Source organism: Neophocaena asiaeorientalis, unplaced genomic scaffold (assembly GCF_003031525.2).
Source record: "Neophocaena asiaeorientalis asiaeorientalis breed wild unplaced genomic scaffold, Neophocaena_asiaeorientalis_V1.1 scaffold21, whole genome shotgun sequence".
Taxonomy (NCBI): Eukaryota; Metazoa; Chordata; class Mammalia; order Artiodactyla; family Phocoenidae; genus Neophocaena; species Neophocaena asiaeorientalis.
Window position 1 is genome coordinate 3,168,080 of NW_020174053.1, and position 5,277 is coordinate 3,173,356.

Below are 5,277 nucleotides of genomic sequence, written 5' to 3' on the forward strand. Positions count from 1 at the left end.
GACACTGGGCAAGAGTGACATTTCTCTAACATTTAGAGCTCTGTCGTTTACAATTCCATGTAGTCATTATGCCAATGAAAAACTCACAGTTCAGAGGGTTTAAGTGATCTGTCCCATGGCCACCACTCTAAGCTCTATCATCTACAAAATGGAAATAATACCTGGGCTGCTGTTAGAATTTAGTGTGTGAAAATGCTTTGAAAATGGATAAATCTTCTACAGCTATAATGCCTCATAATGATTAGTCCTAAAATACATATCTCTGTGAGTACCACACAGAGAATGGAAGCAAATAACACATCTTCCCAACCCTCTTCCACTTTTCTTGCCAGCCTCGGAGAGAAGCAGCCTGAGTTAGGGACCACAGAGCCCTGGGCGTGGCCCTCTGCAGCCACAGTCTTTGCCCTCAGAAGCCCTGGATTGCAATGCCCGAGTCGCCATGACAACAGGCAGTGGCTCTGCTCCTGGCTGGCTAGATCCAGAGTTTTTTTGTTGGTTTGTTTGGCTTTTGTTTTTTGAGGTTGTTTTGTTTTGTTTTAATTAACCAGAGCAGACTCCGTGTCTCATTTGGATTTGCTGTTGTCTTCATTCCTGAGCATTTCTTCGATCTGAATTGTAAATCAGTAATTCTCCTTTCCCCAGATAGTTCTTTTTAGTAAGTCAGGATGGAGTATAGAACAGCAAGCAAGATTCTGCTTGAATTGCAGCCCAAAGTTGATAAAGTGGGCATTCGTCCAAGTGAAAGCATCTGCCAGGGGTTGGTCAAGAGTTGGAGGCTCTGACCCAAAGCTTTTGTACATCTCCTTATCTCCGATTTAATTAACGCATACCCGTATGTATGTATGTATGTATCAGACACTGTTAGAGGTCTTTTCAAGCACCTCCCTCAATCCTTACAGCAGCTGTGGGTGGAGGGCATCACTGTCTCCTTTGAACAAATGAAGACACAACAGAGTCTCAGAAAAAGAGCTTTGTACCAACGCAGATCTCTTTCACTATTGTGATGCTTCTCTGTCAGGTTGTACCAATAGGTCTGTGTTCACTCTGCTCGGAGGGATCACAGGTAACTGAGACCAAACGGAAGACCAAACTGTCTCACCTCCCCATCCTCCCACTTTTGGCCAAGAGCTTCAACATTCTAGCTCCTCTAAAAGAATAATGTAGTAACCAGCTTGAGACATCACTTTCTGGTCTTCGAGAGCAGATCCACTATTCAGGAAGTCTAAAGGGAGAGAGCTTGTGCTCTCTCCTGACCAAGAATTCTAAATGTCATTTGGGTGCCTGGACTACTTTGCATGGGAGCGGGTCCTCCACTGGACCCTGTGTGGGTCCTCCACTGGTCCCTGAATGGGCCCTTCCAGTATGAGGGGTCTCCTCCAGTGCCAGGATACACATCACCCCGGAAAGTTTGGCGAGGCCTATGCTATTCTGACTCATTGTGGGTAGATGGTATACTGTGGAGCAGAACAGTTCAAAAAGGATTAATCTGGGGCTTCCCTGGTGGCGCAGTGATTGAGAGTCCACCTGCCGATGCAGGGGACGCGGGTTCGTGCCCCGGTCCGGGAAGATCCCACATGCCGCAGAGCGGCTGGGCCCGTGAGTCATAGCCGCTGAGCCTGTGCGTCCGGAGCCTGTGCTCCGCAACGGGAGAGGCCACGTACCGCAAAAAAAAAAAAAAAGGATTAATCTGAATGCCATATGCAAAATGAATTTTAAAGAGGAAATTGGACTCAGAGAAACCGACTAGGAAACCGTTAGAATAATCCAGGTCAGGGAGGAGGATGTCTGGTTGAGGACAGGGGCAGAGGGAATGGAAGAGAATAGACAAATAGAAGAGGTCAGTTGAAGGAAGAATCAGAAGGACTGGCAACTGGATTGAGGAGGTAGGTCTAGAACCTGCCAGATTTTAGTGCTGTGTGGCTGTAACTAAAAGTCCTCTAGATGTCTGCAATCTCAGTCTACCTGTCCTCTAAGTGAAAGTGCTTTCTTTAAATATTAACAACCGAGGTGAACTTATTTTTTTTTACATTCACTTTTTAGTGCTTCATTTAATTCCTCATATTGTTACCATATTGCTTTCTGCTACTTTTCCTTGCAGATGGATTAGTTAAGCTTTGTTTCCCAGCCAGAGAACTAACTGACTTACTATTTATAATGCCGTTTCTATGGAAAATGAATTATAAATTTCAAACAGCCTTGGAAATAGAATTTTGGAATACAGAATTGCTGACTTCTTTTATTGTGTTTTATTTGAAAAAGATATTCTGGTAGTAGTTGTGGAATTGACATCTACTTTGAAGGAAGGTGAAGTTGGGAAGCATATATTTGGGAGCATTTGTCTAAAAGTCAGAATTTAAAAGGCTGGGAATGCTTGAAACTGGGCAGTGAGAAATAGTGAGACACACCACTGGTCAGCCACTTTAGTACTGGAAGGAAAAACAATACAAGGTCTGCTTCATTTAAAATAAAATATGTAAAGCCTGAATCAACTTTGCCATGGTAAAAAATAATTTTTAAAAATATGAAAGTAAATCGCTATTTTAGAAATGTCCAATTTAAATAAATATATCTCGAGTTATGAAAATATGAATTAAGATATCAAGAAATGTAAAAGTACTTTTTGAAAAAATGGAATGAGTTGCACACAGTAGTTTAAATTGATTTCAAATCAACCCATTTGGGTGCAGCCGTGGTTGCATGTGTGGTCCTGTCTGTGTTGAAACTGAATGAGTCACTTGGTAGTTCAGGGGCTATGACACCAGCCTCCTCACTTGGTATTTCCTGTTGAGAAGATCATTTATGATCCAACTTGCTATATTGGATTCAACTGAGCAGATATTTATTAAGTACCTTTCATATGCCAGCACCAATCTAGGCATTGGGAGGGGGTAAGAATTGTACAGCTGTTTCCCTGCCATTAAGGAATTTGTCATTCATTTGGGGAGGCACAACTAACACACAAAAGACAATCGGAGAACACAAAAGATGGAGTGTGTTCTGTTCGCAAATTGTCTAGCAGTTTTTACTGTGGGAACATCAAGAAAGAGAGAGATCTCTGTGAACTAAAGCAGACTAGGAAGAGTGTATGAAGGAAGAAGGCTTTGGGATGAGTTTGAACGGATTTAGGCTAGAGTGTCATCAGACTAGGAATCTAGGAAAAGGCTTACTGTGTGGGGAAGAAAGGATGATGGAAGATTCAGACCTGAGGTTGAATGAAGCTGGCAGACCGAGTGTCCCTGTCAGGCAACCTGGAGGTGAAAGCCTAGATAGTTGAGGTGTGAGTAGGTTTTGAAGTCCTTGAATGCCTGGTTAAAGGAACCCATCTTAATCTATCTAATATGTAATAGAAACGGGATATGACCAACAAGACAATGTGATATTGAGCACAAAATTTTAGAAGTAGGAGCGAAGCCAGGTAGGGTGCTGGTCCTCCACCCTGGGACATTGTCAGCCACATGGATGCTCTGAAATGACAAGCTTGAGATTAATGACTTTTCTTCAGCTTCCGGTTGGTTCTTGAACCAAAGACCTAAATCCTAAATGTACAAGGGGAATGGCCCTAGCCTGAACATGCCAGCTGAAACCAAATTAAGAGAAATATAGACTCCAGCCAGAAAAACTTGCAAAAGAAAGATCGAAGCTGGGGCTTCCCTGGTGGCGCAGTGGTTGAGAACCCGCCTGCTAATGCAGGGGACACGGGTTCGAGCCCTGGTCTGGGGGGGATCCCACATGCCGCAGAGCAACTAAGCCCGTGAGCCACAACTACTGAGCCTGTGCGTCTGGAGCCTGTGCTCCGCAACAAGAGAGGCCGCGACAGTGAGAGGCCCACGCACCGCGATGAAGAGTGGCCCCCACTTGCCACAACTAGAGAAAGGCCACACACAGAAACGAAGACCCAACACAGCCAAAAATTTTTTTTAATTAATTAATTAATTTAAAAAGAAGGCTCAACATTAAAAAAAAAAAGATCGAAGCTGAGGCCCCCTTGTCAATTTGCAAAAGCCATGGGCCAGTCAGGCAGTTCTCCTGGGAGCTCAAGAGAGAGAAATTACAGCCAATTACAGCCAAATCTAACTGATCATCTTCATGATCCTGAAATCATTCCTTATAAGTGAAGATGTACTCTCTGCTGGGGAGGCTAGTCAATTGGATGTGGTCAGGAGACGTTCCATTGCCTGACAGATTCTGTGCGTTTTTCACTTACAAGCCAGGGTGACAGTGGGTAGGAGAAGCCACAGCATTACCTGAGTGGGGCACATTTTCTGAGCCCTCACACTCAGCCCAGTAGTGAATAAAGTTGAAATGATGGGCAAAGGGAATCTGTCTCTGTCATCCTTGTCCTTCACTGTGTCATCAACTTTCATGGAAGGCCCTTCATGCAGGAGCAAGGTTCTGCTGGAAGACCCAGGCCCACATTAGCAGCTCTCTGCCTTTGCTTTCACTCCGCTTTGTCACTCATCAGCCACTGTGGTCTCTTCTGATCCCCCAGGGTACAGTGAGTGCGCAGCTAGATCCCATGAGCCCACCAGCCCAGAGCCTTACAGGGCTCAGCAGCTGACTTGGGAAAGATGGAAAACGGATGTTGAGAGTCCACCATAGCACATAAGGATCCTCAGCAGGGCCACAGGTGCAGGGAGTGGGAGGTGAGAGGGTGGAGGAGACACGCTGGGTATTTGATCTCCTCTAACTCTGGGCAAAACACTCCTGCAACGTGCTGCCTTCCATTCCAGTAGAGGACACACGTGAGAACTGGATCATCTGAGTGCAGATTTGAAGTGGGTTCTATAGAAAGATAAGCCATGGTTGGAAGCTGCCAAAGTTTAAGAATCTTTTAAATGAGCTATGGGAAGACATCCCACAGTTGTGTCTGGAGACAGCATAATTGCTCTCTGAGCTTCAGGCTCTGACCTTAGGCCTCACTCTTTGACATAGCCCATGTGTGGGGTGACAGGCCCTGCCTTTCGAACAAAATCCATGTGTAAAGGCTGCAGAAATCTTGATGTGGCCTGGCTGCACTTCCACTGTGTTGCATTTGTGAGTTTCTGCCTCTGGCATCATGGTTTACATTTTTTTTTAACAAATGGAAACTACAGCTGCCACACATCCCTTTGGCATCTTCTCTTTCCCAAGCCAACATGTGAAACAAGTCCGTGTAATATGTTCTAAAAATATTTGTATAATACCCAAAAATGCATATTTCTTTTCTTTTTTTTTGAATTTTATTTTATTATTTTTTTTTATATAGCAGGTTCCTATTAGTTGTCTACCTTTTAAATA